The sequence below is a fragment of the Rhinoderma darwinii genome, chromosome 6, assembly GCF_050947455.1.
Source record: "Rhinoderma darwinii isolate aRhiDar2 chromosome 6, aRhiDar2.hap1, whole genome shotgun sequence".
NCBI classification, from domain to species: Eukaryota; Metazoa; Chordata; class Amphibia; order Anura; family Rhinodermatidae; genus Rhinoderma; species Rhinoderma darwinii.
The window spans coordinates 4930300-4948088 of record NC_134692.1 but is presented as its reverse complement, the minus strand read 5'-3'; the positions used below and the strand labels follow the sequence as shown (position 1 = coordinate 4948088).

The following is a 17789-nucleotide window of genomic DNA, read 5'->3' as shown; positions in this document are numbered from 1 at the left end:
CATTGTCATGGGGTGTTCAGTGTTTGGGGGGCAGTGATCATGGGGTGCTCAGTGTTTGGGGGGCTGTGATCATGGTCATGGGGTGTTCAGTGTTTGGGGGGCAGTGGTCATTGTCATGGGGTGTTCAGTGTTTGGGGGGCAGTGATCATGGGGTGCTCAGTGTTTGGGGGGCTGTGATCGTGGTCATGGGGTGTTCAGTGTTTGGGGCTAGTGGTCATGGTCATGGGGTGTTCAGTGTTTGGGGGCAGTGATCATGGTCAATGGGTATTCAGTGTTTGGGGGCAGTGGTCATGGGGTATTCAGTGTTTGGGGGCAGTGGTCATGGGGTGTTCAGTGTTTGGGGGGCAGTGATCATGGTCATGGGGTGTTCAGTGTTTGGGGGCAGTGGTCATGGTCATGGGGTATTCAGTGTTTTGGGGCAGTGGTCATGGTCATGGGGTATTCAGTATTTGGGGGCAGTGGTCATGGGGTGTTCAGTGTTTGGGGGGCGGTGGTCATGGTCATGGGGTGTTCTGTGTTTGGGGGGCAGTGGTCATGGTCATGGGGTGTTCAGTCTTTGGGGGCAGTGGTCATGGTCATGGGGTGTTCAGTGTTTGGGGGGCAGTGATCATGGTCATGGGGTATTCAGTGTTTGGGGAGCAGTGGTCATGGTCATGGGGTGTTCAGTGTTTGGGGGGCAGTGGTCATGGTCATGGGGTGTTCTGTGTTTGGGGGCAGTGATCGTGGTCATGGGTATTCAGTGTTTGGGGGCAGTGGTCATGGGGTGTTCAGTGTTTGGGGCAGGTCATGGGGTGCTCGGTGTTTGGGGGAGGTCATGGAGTGCTCAGTGTTTGGGGGAGGTCATGGGGTGCTCAGTGTTTGGGGGAGGTCATGGGGTGCTCAGTGTTTGGGGGAGGTCATGGGGTGCTCAGTGTTTGGGGGGCAGTGGTCATGGTGTGTTCAGTGTTTGGGGGGTGGTGATCATGGTCATGGGGTGTTCAGTGTTTGGGGGGCAGTGGTCATGGTCATGGGGTGTTCTATGTTTGGGGGGCAGTGGTCATGGTGTGTTCAGTGTTTGGGGGGCAGTGGTCATGGTCATGGGGTGGTCTATGTTTGGGGGGCAGTGGTCATGGTCATGGGGTGTTCAGTGTTTGGGGGGCAGTGGTCATGGTCATGGGGTGTTCAGTGTTTGGGGGCAGCGGTCATGGGGTGTTCAGTGTTTGGGGGCAGTGATCATGGTCATGGGGTGTTCAGTGTTTGGGGCAGTGATCATGGTCATGGGGTATTCAGTGTTTGGGGGCAGTGGTCATGGTAATGGGGTGTTCTGTGTTTGGGGGCAGTGATCATGGGGTATTCAGTGTTTGGGGGCAGTGATCATGGTCATGGGGTGTTCAGTGTTTGGGGGCAGTGGTCATGGGGTATTCAGTGTTTGGGGGAGGTCATGGGGTGTTCTGTGTTTGGGGGCAGTGGTCATAGTCATGGGGTGCTCAGTGTTTGGGGGCAGAGGTCATAGTCATGGGGTGTTCAGTGTTTGGGGCAGTGGTCATGGGGTATTCAGTGTTTGGGGGACGTCATGGGGTGCTCAGTGTTTGGGTGAGGTCATGGGGTGCTCAGTGTTTGGGGGAGGTCATGGGGTGCTCAGTGTTTGCGGGAGGTCATGGGGTGCTCAGTGTTTGGGGGAGGTCATGGGGTGCTCAGTGTTTGGGGGTGCTGTGTTTGGTGTGGTCACCTGTAACCTGAGTGACCCCCGTTTCTTTCCTGCTGCTTCGTCCTGTGACATCATCCCCGGGTGACTTTTCTCGGCTGCAGGAAACGGATTCTTTCCTGAGCGATTGTTTTCTTCCTGCGCAGGACACGACCGTCTCACCAATGATAAATGGATTGTAAATGACTGACCGCTCGTTTTATGATATTAGGAAACGACATCAATAAAAGCCAAATAATAGTAATAATAAGGGATCAAACACCGAGAAGACGAATCTAAATTTCGGGGCTTCATTTAAAGGGGTATTGAACCTTAAAGGATCTGATATTGATTTCACAGACAAGAAAAGATCGATGGAGACCGAGATCTGCATGAAGCGGATAGACATTTCCATTACTTATTACAAGAGCTGTGGGGTCTATCCTAATACTTCTCACAGCTGAGGGTTTGTTACAAAAGTATCCAGTCTAGACAATCCTGTGTGAGCTGAACAGACTGGACGCTAGACTGATACATTTTACCTGCACTGATACATTGTAACAAGCTATCAGCAGCAAGTGCAGGACTAGGCCAGGTTTTCAGCTCGTAGTGACGTTATCATTCACTATATACACGACTCTCATTAAAGCTGTCGACAGGCAACAATGACGCTCCTTTACCCGCAGCACATTCCCGATCCGCAGTGTCTACATATAATTCTCCATCAGATTTTTGGAAACGCGTTTTCAAAGCATATCGTTTGTCGGTGGCTTGAAAACTCGTCACGGATTCTGCACCAAAATCCACGTCGGAATCTGTATAAATTGCGCCTCCTATTGTTGTCAGCGGTTTACGTCATGGTTTACACGACGCGGATTAGAAATCTCATTGCAGAAATGAAGAAGCGATTTGTCACATCTTGCGTAGAATCTGCGTCAGCCGTGAGATAACGCTGCGGCTTTACTGCTTTATTAGTCCTGTAACCGCAGCATTTAATAGAAGTGAATGGAGAAGCGCGCCAAAGTCGCCAAACTTTTCCCTATTTCCTTCTATAGGAGCAAAAAAGTCGCATCTTCTAGTTTCGGTCGCACACATTTTCGTAGCCCGAGCTGCAAAAAGTTTTATTCTACACGTCTGAATGAGATTATTTCTACAGCATGTGAACGGGCTTTTATAAATCCTATTCAGATATACGGGACTGATGAAATGATCCTATATCATTACTTCTCCATAAATAGCCCCCCCCCCCGTTGTCGTATATTGCAGAGCGTGAGGGGGTGGCAGCTGTTCTGTATGTTGTAGTGTTATATATTCTGTATGTTGTAGTGTTGTGTTGTGTATATATCCTGTATGTTGTTGTGTTATATATCCTGTATGTTGTAGTGTTGTGTTGTGTATATATTCTGTATGTTGTAGTGTTGTGAAGTGTCACTACTCCACACATATAACACCCCCGTCTTTGACTCACTGGCAGCCGCCACTGCGCATGTGCAAGTTCTACGCGTTCCAGCTGTAGTCGAGGATTGTTCCAGCGATCGCTCCGTAGTTTCGCCTTGTGGAGAATTGTCCCAGCCGAGAAACTGTACGACTGCAGGAAGCGGGGCCGCGCCCGGAGAGCAGAAGACCGAGCCAGGAGCCGGGGAGCGGCGGAGAGGAGACACCCGGAGGTGAGGAGACAGACCATATCGCGACTAAATACTGTGCTCACCCCCCGCTACCCGGCCTCTATACCGCCCTCATCCCCCGCTACCCGGCCTCTCTACAGTCCTCATCCCCCGCTACCCGGCCTCTCTACAGTCCTCACCCCCCGCTACCCGGCCTCTCTACAGTCCTCACCCCCCGCTACCCGGCCTCTCTACAGTCCTCATCCCCCGCTACCCGGCCTCTCTACAGTCCTCACCCCCCGCTACCCGGCCTCTCTACAGTTCTCACCCCCCCGCTACCCGGCCTCTCTACAGTCCTCACCCCCCCGCTACCCGGCCTCTATACCGTCCTCACCCGCTACCCGGCCCCCATACCGTCCTCTCCCCCCCCCCGCTACCCGGTCTCTATACCGTCCTCTTCCCCCCCCCCCCTACCCGGTCTCTATACCGTCCTCTTCCCCCCCCCGCTACCCGGTCTCTATACCGTCCTCCCCCCCCCCTCTACCTGGTCTCTATACCGTCCCCCCCCCCCCCGCTACCCGGCCGCTATACCGTCCTCGCCCCCCCCGCTACCCGGCCTCTATACCGTCCTCGCCCCCCCGCTACCCGGCCTCTATACCGTCCTCGCCCCACCCGCTACCCGGCCTCTATACCGTCCTCGCCCCACCCGCTACCCGGCCTCTATACCGTCCTCGCCCCACCCGCTACCCGGCCTCTATACCGTCCTCGCCCCACCCGCTACCCGGCCTCTATACCGTCCTCGCCCCACCCGCTACCCGGCCTCTATACCGTCCTCGCCCCACCCGCTACCCGGTCTCTATACCGTCCTCTTCCCCCCCCCCCTACCCGGTCTCTATACCGTCCTCTCCCCCCCCCCCCGCTACCCGGTCTCTATACCGTCCTCCCCCCCCCTCTACCTGGTCTCTATACCGTCCCCCCCCCCCCCCGCTACCCGGCCGCTATACCGTCCTCGCCCCCCCCGCTACCCGGCCTCTATACCGTCCTCGCCCCCCCGCTACCCGGCCTCTATACCGTCCTCGCCCCACCCGCTACCCGGCCTCTATACCGTCCTCGCCCCACCCGCTACCCGGCCTCTATACCGTCCTCGCCCCACCCGCTACCCGGCCTCTATACCGTCCTCGCCCCACCCGCTACCCGGCCTCTATACCGTCCTCGCCCCACCCGCTACCCGGCCTCTATACCGTCCTCGCCCCACCCGCTACCCGGCCTCTATACCGTCCTCGCCCCACCCGCTACCCGGCCTCTATACCGTCCTCGCCCCACCCGCTACCCGTCCTCGCCCCACCCGCTACCCGGCCTCCATACCGTTCTCACCCGCTACCCGGCCCCCATACCGTCCTCACCCCCCCCGCTACCCGGCCTCCATACCGTCCTCACCCCCCCGCTACCCGGTCTCTATACTGTCCTCTCCCCCCCCCCCCGCTACCCGGTCTCTATACCGTCCTCTCCCCAAACCCCCCCCGCTACCCGGCCGCTATACCGTCCTCGCCCCACCCGCTACCCGGCCTCTATACCGTCCTCGCCCCACCCGCTACCCGGCCTCTATACCGTCCTCGCCACCCCCCGCTACCCGGCCTCTATACCGTCCTCTCACCCCCGCTACCCGGCCTCTATACCGTCCTCTCCCCCCCCGCTACCCGGCCTCTATACCGTCCTCGCCCCCCCCCGCTACCCGGCCTCTATACCGTCCTCGCCCCCCCCCGCTACCCGGCCTCTATACCGTCCTCGCCCCCCCCCGCTACCCGGCCTCTATACCGTCCTCGCCCCCCCGCTACCCGGCCTCTATACCGTCCTCGCCCCCCCTGCTACCCGGCCTCTATACCGTCCTCGCCCCCCCCCCGCTACCCGGCCTCTATACCGTCCTCGCCCCCCCCCGCTACCCGGCCTCTATACCGTCCTCGCCCCCCGTTACCCGGCCTCTATACCGTCCTCGCCCCCCCGCTACCCGGCCTCTATACCGTCCTCGCCCCCCCTGCTACCCGGCCTCTATACCGTCCTCGCCCCCCCCCCGCTACCCGGCCTCTATACCGTCCTCGCCCCCCCCGCTACCCGGCCTCTATACCGTCCTCGCCCCCCGTTACCCGGCCTCTATACCGTCCTCGCCCCCCCGCTACCCGGCCTCTATACCGTCCTCGCCCCCCCCCTCCCGGCCTCTATATTGTCCTCCCCCCCCCCCCCTCCTCCTCCCGGCCTCTCTACCGTCCTCGCCGGGTAATTATAGACCAGTAAGCTTAACATCCATCGTGCAGAAAATGTTTGAGGGACTATATACAGGATTATGTGACAATAAATAGCATTATAAGTGACAGCCAGCACGGTTTTACTAAGGACAGAAGTTGTCAAACTAACCTAATCTGTTTTTATGAAGAGGTGAGCAGAAGTCTAGACAGAGGGGCCGCTGTGGATATAATAATTATATGAGAGGTGAGGAGAAGCCTAGACAGAGGGGCCGCTGTGGATATAATAATTATATGAGAGGTGAGGAGAAGTCTAGAGAGAGGGGCCGCTGTGGATATAATAATTATATGAGAGGTGAGGAGAAGCCTAGACAGAGGGGCCGCTGTGGATATAATAATTATATGAGAGGTGAGGAGAAGTCTAGACAGAGGGGCCGCTGTGGATATAATAATTATATGAGAGGTGAGGAGAAGTCTAGACAGAGGGGCCGCTGTGGATATAATAATTATATGAGAGGTGAGGAGAAGTCTAGAGAGAGGGGCCGCTGTGGATATAATAATTATATGAGAGGTGAGGAGAAGTCTAGACAGAGGGGCCGCTGTGGATATAATAATTATATGAGAGGTGAGGAGAAGCCTAGAGAGAGGGGCCGCTGTGGATATAATGATTATATGAGAGGTGAGGAGAAGCCTAGAGAGAGGGGCCGCTGTGGATATAATAATTATATGAGAGGTGAGGAGAAGCCTAGACAGAGGGGCCGCTGTGGATATAATAATTATATGAGAGGTGAGGAGAAGTCTAGACAGAGGGGCCGCTGTGGATATAATAATTATATGAGAGGTGAGGAGAAGTCTAGACAGAGGGGCCGCTGTGGATATAATGATTATATGAGAGGTGAGGAGAAGCCTAGAGAGAGGGGCCGCTGTGGATATAATGATTATATGAGAGGTGAGGAGAAGCCTAGAGAGAGGGGCCGCTGTGGATATAATAATTATATGAGAGGTGAGGAGAAGCCTAGAGAGAGGGGCCGCTGTGGATATAATAATTATATGAGAGGTGAGGAGAAGTCTAGACAGAGGGGCCGCTGTGGATATAATGATTATATGAGAGGTGAGGAGAAGCCTAGACAGAGGGGCCGCTGTGGATATAATGATTATATGAGAGGTGAGGAGAAGCCTAGAGAGAGGGGCCGCTGTGGATATAATAATTATATGAGAGGTGAGGAGAAGCCTAGAGAGAGGGGCCGCTGTGGATATAATAATTATATGAGAGGTGAGGAGAAGTCTAGACAGAGGGGCCGCTGTGGATATAATGATTATATGAGAGGTGAGGAGAAGCCTAGACAGAGGGGCCGCTGTGGATATAATGATTATAGGAGAGGTGAGGAGAAGCCTAGACAGAGGGGCCGCTGTGGATATAATGATTATATGAGAGGTGAGGAGAAGCCTAGACAGAGGGGCCGCTGTGGATATAATGATTATATGAGGGGTGAGGAGAAGCCTAGACAGAGGGGCCGCTGTGGATATAATTATTATGAGGGGTGAGGAGAAGCCTAGACAGAGGGGCCGCTGTGGATATAATTATTATGAGGGGTGAGGAGAAGCCTAGACAGAGGGGCCGCTGTGGATATAATGATTATATGAGGGGTGAGGAGAAGCCTAGACAGAGGGGCCGCTGTGGATATAATTATTATGAGGGGTGAGGAGAAGCCTAGACAGAGGGGCCGCTGTGGATATAATTATTATGAGGGGTGAGGAGAAGCCTAGACAGAGGGGCCGCTGTGGATATAATATATCGTCTGTGGATATACAGCCAAGCAGTAGAAGACTGACTAAGGGCTGAGCATTTCATTGAATTCAGTCTTCTACTGCTTGTCTGTATGTTCATTACCCTGCACATAAACCAATCACGTTCTCCGAATATTCACAGCGCAACCACCTGAAAGTTTACAGTGCTTGGGAATAAGTGACTGGGGCAGAAGAGGATGGAGGCGCAGCCTTATATAGTGGATCGAGCGGGTTCCCCAGCAGCATTTAAAAAAAACAGGATCCTGACCTGTCCACAGAGTTTAAGGCAGCACAGAGTATTTCAGGAGCCGCGTTCTGCTCCCGTAGGTAAACTGGGTAGCAGCACTGCGAAGACCGCACGGAGTATTCACCGGCGGTCAGGATAGAACGTAGCAGCTAGATGAGGGGAACACACCCAGCTGCTAAGTGAGACACAGCAGGGCGCGCTTCCAACACAACCGTGCTGTTAGCTATACAGCTGACGGCTGTCAGCCGTGCAGTAGGATCTTGTGCGGGGTGGTGACTTGCCAATCATGTGAAGGTGTTATTGAGGACAGGAGTGGAGGAGAGGTAACAGACTGAGAGCTACGTAATGGTAAGAGCAGAGTTCACAGCAGCACAGAATATTTCAGGAGAGGAGCGTGCAGATGTTGGTGAGTGTATGACGCTGAATGGTCACTGATTGGTCAGCGTCATACACATAAACACGCCCAGTTGGACATAACGGAAAAAAACACGCCCAGTTGTCCATTTCAAAGCTCATTTGCATAAATATAAAATTGCTCATAACTTGCCCAAAAATGAACCTTATTCATACGGAGGTGTCCGTTTTGCGCGCGTAAAAAACGCTGCGTTTTCTGCGCGTTAAAGTTCCGTGTGGCATCAGAATATGGTGCGCGGCTGTGTGTTTTTCGCGCAGCCGGCATCACGATGACACTGGTTTTATGTTTACAAACAGAAAAGCACGAGGTGCTGTTCTGTTTTCATTCATTTATTTTACTACTGTAGCGCGCATTACGCGCGGCACCCGGAAGTGCTTCCGTGTGCCGTGCGCGATTTGCACGCACCCATTGACTTCAATGGGTGCGTGCTGCGCGAAACACGGCCAAATATAGGACATGTCGTGAGTTTTACGCAGCGGACATACACTGCGTGAAATTCACTGACAGTCTGAACGGCCCCATAGACTAACATAGGTCCGTGCAACGCGCATGAATATCACGCGCGTTGCACGGACGTATAACACATTCGTATGACTAAGGCCTTACTGTGAATCTATGGAACAGTCACCGCAGGAGCCGTCACAGCAGGGACAGGAGATGCTGCAAAAAAGGCAAAGACTGTCCTAGAACAGAAAATATATCCGCTCCTATGTGTAGAAATATTTCCCTTCTCTTTTCCCGTCTTTTGGTTGAACTTGATGGACATTTGTCTTTTTTCAACCGTACAAACTCTGTAACTATATATTCCGTGTCCTGAGCTGCAGCCGCTTCTTCTGTTCCGCTTCTCTCCTGTTTCAGGATTTGTGGGTTCATTTCTGCTTTGTGGTGTCAGTGACGTGAACCCCAATCCTCTGCGTCCACTCTCCTCACCCCCGGTCATGTATTTCCTTTGTCTTGTGATTTTGACTCTTGAGGACTTATGAAGGGCAGGTACACGGCTGAGTGACTCCCGGAGCGCCGGCACCACTGTAATATTATCTGACCCCGCAGCATATGAAGCCGGACATTAAAAAAGACTTGGAGAGATTCCAATAATCCGGCATCTTCTGGACCACTGGAAATGCAATCGATCCTGATATTAACGGCTGTTAGGAATTCTCTGACAATGGCCGTGCTGGGAGTTGTAGTCTCACAGACGCAGGGATGTCACGGGTTGCTGACCACTGGTTTACACAGGGCAATAAATCCTCCACTTGGATAAACATCCTGATCATGAATCATCCGGATGCTGATCTGACCTGAGCGCTGCGTTCACTGACATTTTTCACTAGGACACAGGAAGAAAATTCAATTTTGTAGCAAAAAGTATCGCTGGTTTTACATATCCAGGCAGAAAGCTCTAACCTTCGTGGATACATTGTAGCAAACTCTGAGCACAGGAAAGAGATTTGTTTTGCTACCTATGGATATAAATAATAATGTTTCTCATTCACTGACTGCAAGAAGAGATCTGGAATATGATGAGAAATTGAAATATTAGAAAGTTCCATTACTTTTCGTTGTACGATGATTGCGCTTTATTTACACAGGACTGACCGATCCTTCTTATATCCTATAAAGGTTGTAATCTCTGTGTAATGAGCGCAGATCCACCCACAGTCCTACAGATGGTATATAAAGATAGCGTAATATCCAGGCGCGGCCTGCCTCCTCCCTCACTTATTCCGGGGGAGAGATAAGCCGGACCCTCTGTGCTTGCTTTTCTTGGTTTGTATATAGACGAGATGATCGGGTTCAGTCGCCGTCTGACTACATTGTGCGTCTTCCACCGGGCAGATTGGAAATGTTATCTATTTAGGGGCTTGTGGAATTTAGGATGCGGCTGTGATGTCCATAAAGAGGAATGGAGGATCCTGGAGCCGTCTCTCTTAAAGGGGTAACGTTCATGTTTGTGGCTGGAGTTACCTGCGCTGATTCTTCACAGCGTCCATCAATCACGCGATCTGAGGGTTGGGCACTTGTGATTTGGTGCCCGCAAAATTGAAATGAATGGGGCCGCAATTCACCCGCAGCGGCTGCAAAAATAAGCTCGTGTGCATGGGGCCTAAGACATGTCCTGAGTTTCTGCGTCTCATATTTGCGGTCCTGGAAGGAACCGTGAAAACCACGGTCATGTGCATGGGGCCATAGCAATGAATGGGTTCGCAATTCACCTGCAGATTTTTGTGTGAATGACCCCATATGTGAGCGGATTGTGTGGAGGTTGGAGACAGCTGATTTATGATCTTGAAATCCACTGTAGCTGCGACGCGTCTCTACGCAATTACACGGTAGTCGAGCGATAGACTGCCTACCCATAGCCAGGTGATGTCGCAGCGGTCGTGTGATCTGACTGCGCCCTGGACGACACGTAATTATACTGCAAAAACTAAAGGGGAGTAAAGCCATTTTTTGCTTGTATTCTCCGAGTGCTCCTCTTATCACCCCCGGCGTTTATTTGTCGACTCCGTGACTCGGATATTTATCTGGATCTTGGAGCTTTTTGGTCTCTTCGGTTCTGGTGATTTATGTGAAGATTTGTGCGTGTAGATATAGATCTAAGAGACGTGTGTGAACCCTGCACGTCCTGAACCTTCAGTATTATCATCATTATTATTTATTATTATTATTCGGTTTTGCCTGGTTTAGTTTTTTGTTTTTTTACGCCTTTTTTTTTTTTTTTTACACGTTACGATTTGATGCAAAATTTCATGAAGGCGCCCGTGAGTAAAGTGCTGGGGGGCATTTAACAACGTGTAAGGTGTCGACTTTCATAAAATATATGGTTATGCGGGTATAGTATTTTTTTTATTTTAGAATTCAGGTTTTATGTCATAAGTGTAAACATTGTCGCCCAGCGTTCACCTTGCGCCTCTCCACGTCCGAGCAGGCGGGATAATTGAGTTAGAGGGTCAATTTAAAGAAAAGTTCTGACATTGATGCATAAAGTTCCTGGAGCACGGAGTTCTGGTGTTGTCACCTGCGGAGCGCATGATTGGTCGCCGTGCACGGCTCTCTAAATGACGCAACGGAGTCCGAATGATTCCCTGATGAATAATGACAATGGGAAACCGCTTCTGTTTAATGTAAAGATCTGCTCCTCATCCCGCGTGCACCGCGGAGTCCACCTCCCAATGCAGCGCGGATGATGTGTGTGGTATTTGGGTCCGGAGCTTTCAGTGGACATTACAGGTGTATGAGCCTCTGGGGGTCCGGCCGGGCCTCTCGGCTGTTTTCAGAAGCTCCTGCACCCCCCCCCTTCTGCCGTAGATCGGAGCGCTCTCTCGTGACGTCTGTTCCACTGCCGGGAAAACTTGTGAAACTTTTAAGTGGCGAACCCCCTGCTATGACGCGGTGACGCAGGGCAGAGCTGTACGTGCGACTCTCCGGCCCTCTGCCAGCAGTGACTCTCTCAGGGAAGGTTTATATTTGGGAGCTTGTCATAGAGAGCAAAGTCTTGTGTGTTTAATTAAGCTCAGATAACGTACCCTTCCACTGGAAATACTGTAACAAACCCTCAGCTGTGAGAAGTATTAGGACAAGATGAGTCCCGTTCACTGGCAGCACATGGATCTTGAAGATGGTGAAGAGGTGAAATACAAAGAATATGAGCGTTGCAGAACCTTTCATTGTCAGTGAATGGAATCTGTGAACTAAACACAACAGCAGCACAAATCTGCCCTGAAGACTTGTTACAATGTGTCAGCCCTTTCCTGTAGTATCCTGAAAATTCCAAGAAGGGAGAGCGATTTTTGCTGCTGAGTATCGCTTACATAGTGTTGCCTACACGGATACAATTGTAACAATTGCTCAGCTGTGTGAGCAGGAATGTTTGTTTTTTTTTGTTTTGTTTTGCCTCTTATTGTAAACCAGAATGTTTCCACTCACAAACAGCAAGCAGTTCAGGAACACTGATTTAAGGTCTTATGGATGTTTGCACAATTTTTCATTTAGAATCGTTCAGCTTTATTTAAAAACCAAAAGTTGTACATAGTGCTGGAGTGATATAAGAGGAGCGGCTGATATCAGTCACATATGATGTAATGTCTCTGGGGGATATAATAGTACTGGAGTGATATAAGAGGAGCGGCTGATATCAGTCACATATGATGTAATGTCTCTGGAGGATATAATAGTACTGGAGTGTTGTAAGAGGAGCGGCTGATATCAGTCACACATATGATGTAATGTCTCTGGGGGATATAATAGTGCTGGAGTGATATAAGAGGAGCGGCTGATATCAGTCACATATGATGTAATGTCTCTGGAGGATATAATAGTACTGGAGTGATATAAGAGGAGCGGCTGATATCAGTCACATATGATGTAATGTCTCTGGAGGATATAATAGTGCTGGAGTGTTATAAGAGGAGCGGCTGATATCAGTCACACATATGATGTAATGTCTCTGGAGGATATAATAGTGCTGGAGTGATATAAGAGGAGCGGCTGATATCAGTCACATATGATGTAATGTCTCTGGAGGATATAATAGTACTGGAGTGTTATAAGAGGAGCGGCTGATATCAGTCACATATATGATGTAATGTCTGGAGGATATAATAGTGCTGGAGTGATATAAGAGGAGCGGCTGATATCAGTCACATATATGATGTAATGTCTCTGGAGGATATAATAGTACTGGAGTGATATAAGAGGAGTGGCTGATATCAGTCACATATATGATGTAATGTCTCTGGAGGATATAATAGTGCTGGAGTGTTATAAGAGGAGTGGCTGATATCAGTCACACATATGATGTAATGTCTCTGGAGGATATAATAGTACTGGAGTGATATAAGAGGAGCGGCTGATATCAGTCACATATGATGTAATGTCTCTGGAGGATATAATAGTACTGGAGTGATATAAGAGGAGCGGCTGATATCAGTCACATATGATGTAATGTCTCTGGAGGATATAATAGTACTGGAGTGATATAAGAGGGGCGGCTGATATCAGTCACATATGATGTAATGTCTGGAGGATATAATAGTGCTGGAGTGTTATAAGAGGAGCGGCTGATATCAGTCACATATGATGTAATGTCTCTGGAGGATATAATAGTACTGGAGTGATATAAGAGGGGCGGCTGATATCAGTCACATATGATGTAATGTCTCTGGAGGATATAATAGTACTGGAGTGATATAAGAGGAGCGGCTGATATCAGTCACATATGATGTAATGTCTCTGGAGGATATAATAGTACTGGAGTGATATAAGAGGAGCGGCTGATATCAGTCACACATATGATGTAATGTCTCTGGAGGATATAATAGTGCTGGAGTGTTATAAGAGGAGCGGCTGATATCAGTCACATATGATGTAATGTCTCTGGAGGATATAATAGTACTGGAGTGATATAAGAGGAGCGGCTGATATCAGTCACATATGATGTAATGTCTCTGGAGGATATAATAGTACTGGAGTGATATAAGAGGGGCGGCTGATATCAGTCACATATGATGTAATGTCTCTGGAGGATATAATAGTACTGGAGTGTTGTAAGAGGAGCGGCTGATATCAGTCACATATGTAGGGTCTCGGCACTGGAGATAAGTGATATAAAGTAGGGATCATGGGGAGGGGAGGTTTATGAACTTCCTGTCACTCCTCACATTGGAGAACATTACAATCGGCCTGTAGTGACTGATAACAGGAAAAATAGATTGTCTTCTCCTGCAGAGTTAGTAGATCGGAGTAGACTGCCGGGTTGTTGTATTAGTGACGGTTACGTTATTTTCTGCCCTCTTATTTGATTTCATCCTCCCATGGGACATTTATAGAAACTGTTGCAACATAAATGAGGAGTGCCATTAGTCGGAGGCTCCCATTATAAATGCCACCAGTGATGCCCGCTCTTCCCTGGCACCAGATACCATTAGTATGGGAGTTTGCTACATATCCATTAATACCGTGATTTATGCAGGATATTGTCTCCCTCCCCGGTTCGTCTACTTGCGGCCCCGTTAGATTATGTTGGGTGAAGCCGCTGCCGGTCGCTGTACAGTTTGCTGCGGAGTTGTTGGTTATGAAGTGCAGAGCCGTGTTCTGTGGGGGGGGGGGGGGGGTCACTATTCCTATAGCCGAGCTGTAGCGTCACATCTTATTGTTGTTTATACCCCTGTCACACGCAGGCACAGAGTGGGGGCTGGGTACAGATCCTTTCCTGACCCCCAGTAAGACATCGGAGTCTCCCCTCCCTTCTTATAAACTCTGACGTCCACAGATCCCAGAAAACATATTAGTTTATAATTCCAGCCATTTATATCCAAAGAAATTCATTTTTCTTGCTGTGGCCCCGTGCCAGGAAGCGACGATTCTTACAACAAGCTCTGTCTGCCCAGCCTGGCTCCAGTATCCACGAAAAACGCCGCGCTGAGAGCATCTCGTGAAGGGTAAGAGGTCTCCTCATCTGGTAACGGGAAATGTTTTCCCTCAATTGGGATTTAGAGGACATTATGGGAAAAAACAAGTCGTCCTAAGATGTCTGAGAGATCCAGTGGGGGCACAACGGGGACCGCGTCTGTTACATTGGGCACTGTTGCTGTTTTGACAATTGTGAAGTGGCACGGTCGGGGCTGCCCGCGCTCCACGGGGCACGGCCGGGGCTGCCCGACGGGGCACGGCCGGGGCTGCCCGCGCTCCACGTGGGCACGGCCGGGGCTGCCCGCGCTCCACGTGGGCACGGCCGGGGCTGCCCGCGCTCCACGTGGGCACGGCCGGGGCTGCCCGCACTCAACAGGCTTGGCTGGGACTGCACGCGCTCTACAGGCTTGGCTGGGACTGCACTCACTCTACGGGGCACGGCAGGGGCTGTCTTGTGCCCTCCTGGGGCTTCATCTGTTCATTAAGGCACGGCCAGGGCTGCCCGTGCTCTACGGGCTTGGCTGGGACTGCACACACTTTATGGGGCACGCCCTGGCCTTCAGCTGCTGTTGTATTCTGCATGTTGACACTGGGCACTTCCAGGGCTGTGCCCGCTCTGTGGGGCTTGGTCATGTTCTTTGCACAATGTTTGCATTACCTGTTGAGCGCCAATTACCAGTGGATCATTGTAGTCACTATAACGAGCCCTTTATCTGGTTCTGCTGCTTTAATATTGGCCCCTGCCTGGTTTGGTTTTGGCCCCTTCACCCGAGTGACACATTGTAACGATGTATCACATGTCTGATTCATGAACCTCTCATACTTGGTTAAGACTTCCGTAAGAGTCGCATGATAACGCAGCGCCGGCCACGTTTTCGCCTCGGGCCAATTCTCCTTCGTAACGTGTTTGGCGATACGTCGGCCGGGGACTTTTTCCCGCGTTTTATAAAGATCCGGAGCAGCTGAGCGCTAGATTAATGTTTTCTTGTTACAAGAGAACAGTTGAAGCATAAAATCTTCACCGTATTTATGGATGACGTGCGGCGAGATTCTCCTCAAGATCAGTAAAGGGGCGTGGCTAAGTAGCATTTGCTCCGATATCATTTACTTGTGATCTTCTAGTGATCGCCTCGGGGTGCGGATCACCTGCAGCTATACTTTCGTTTCAATATTCCCATCAGAATTAAAATGAAACGTGTTTTGTCGCCGGTTCTGTCGCAGCGGTTTAGGTCATTGGCATAGTGAAGGCCGTCCAGCGTGCCCGCTTCAGACGCCAATCCGCATTATAATGTAATCACAATGGTGAGGAACTTAAACACAACGGGGGGAGATTTAGTCTCAATCTATGGAGCGCTGTCGTAAGATGCGCCTCTGAATAAATGAGGCGCATCTCTGGTCATCCGTGCGCCACAAAGTGGAATCTACACCAGCTGCGAGCTGGCGTAGATTACCGCTATAATTTACGACCGGCCCCACCAGTCTTTTAAGAGTATTCGAGGCGGCGAAAAATGGCAAAAAGTCACAAGACATTGCGGAAATTTGCCCCATAATTTTGCGGCTTTTCCACGCCATGATACGGATGTGCGGCCTCTGATTCCTCCCTTTGCAGATTTTTTCGTTATACGCTTCTCGTTATTTACAAGACTGTACCGGCCCTTTAAAAAAATCCAATTCATTACACTGCAGCAGCGATGACGTCCCGTACCGGAATGTGACCGCTGCAGCCAATCACTGCCCATAGCGCTGATACCAGTAAGTACGGCACGTGACCGCTGTGGCCGTGTAAACAAAAAAATGAAGGCGGAACATGGGAGCGGCGATGCTGGAGCGGCGGGGGATTTAACAGGTGAGTATTGGCTCTCTTGTTAGTTTAAAGGGGTTTTCCACCACCGGACAACTGATGAATGACCCACCGGACAGGTCATCAGTATATGATCAGTGCGGAGCCGACACCCGCGCCCCACAGCGATCAGCCGCTCCGGTGGCCTGCGGGCACCGGATGTCATTGCACACTATGCAGCGTACGGAGCAGGAAGCAGTTGGCTCCGTACATTGCAGCGGCCGTTCTGCAGAACTGCAGCTCCGCTCCTATTCACTTGAACAGTACGGGAGCTCGGCCGCTATTTAGTGACTGGAGCCAACTGCTTCCGGCGTGGATGTTCAGTAGCCGGAGCGGCCTAATGGTGCGGGGTCCGGGTGTCGGACCCCCACAGATCATGTACTGATGACCTGTCCGGTGGATAGGTCATCAGTTGTCCGGTAGAGGACGACCCCTGTACTAGTGCATCCACATGGTGTGGTGACATCACGTTTTGTGCCACAGCAAAAACTGCGATATTACTGCATGGTGTGAATGCACTGTTAAGAAATATTCTGTCTGCGCCACGTGTGTCACCGCTGTCGTATGAGCCACGTCCTGATTCGCTAATACAGCTTTAAAAGCCTTCAGGTTTGCGGCATGTTTTTGATTCAGTCTTATTAGGGGAGGATTGTAGATTTGTGCGGCGCTGCAGAATCTCCGCAATAATGAGCGCACGTCCCCGGCCGCACAGCGCGTCCTGATGCACAGCCCCTGTTATGGGGTAGATGGGGGCAGGGCACTTTGGCCATGTGTTGGTGAATTCTGCGGAGTCATCTGGCCGGAAACTTTGAAGGGAAGTTTACACTGTAATTCCATGAACTAGGAACAATGGAAGGAAGAGCGGCCCCTCTTGTGTAGGATGTTAAAGGGACAGTTACCCTAAAATGATAATCTTCTAAGGCCTCAAAACACTTCCGTTGGCTGTCGTACGGCCGTTAATGACGGGTCCGTGAAACACGGAGAGCACACGGACGGCTTCCGTGTGCAAGTCTGTTGCTTCATGGACCAAATCAATGAAAAGGCTGAGACTGTTCCGTCAAAAATGGACAGAAGTACGACCTGTCCTGACGGTTCCGTTAAAAGTGCGCACGGCCCCATTAAAATGAATCTGTCAGGGTGCTATCCGTTAAAAAAACTGATAGCACCCTGATGAAAATAACTGAAGTGGGCATGAGGCCTTATAGTGCTGGAGTATTATATGAGGAGCGGCTGATATCAGTCACATATGATGTAATGTCTCTGGAGGATATAATAGTACTGGAGTGTTATAAGAGGAGCGGCTGATATCAGTCACATATGATGTAATGTCTCTGGAGGATATAATAGTACTGGAGTGTTATAAGAGGAGCGGCTGATATCAGTCACACATATGATGTAATGTCTCTGGAGGATATAATAGTGCTGGAGTGATATAACAGGAGCGGCTGATATCAGTCACATATATGATGTAATGTCTCTGGAGGATATAATAGTGCTGGAGTGTTATAAGAGGAGCGGCTGATATCAGTCACACATATGATGTAATGTCTCTGGGGGATATAATAGTGCTGGAGTGATATAAGA

General features: G+C 50.8%; 1 protein-coding gene across 1 annotated transcript in view; it reads left to right on the top strand.

Moving 5' to 3' along the window:
- Positions 1-3170: 3170 nt before the first annotated feature.
- RALB (RAS like proto-oncogene B) overlaps positions 3171-17789 on the top strand; it is a 35102-nt gene continuing 20483 nt past the window's right edge. Inside the window, exon 1 of the mRNA XM_075829059.1 lies at positions 3171-3330. The gene's annotated coding sequence lies outside the window, so the exon portion shown is untranslated. The remainder of the gene's footprint in view (positions 3331-17789) is intronic.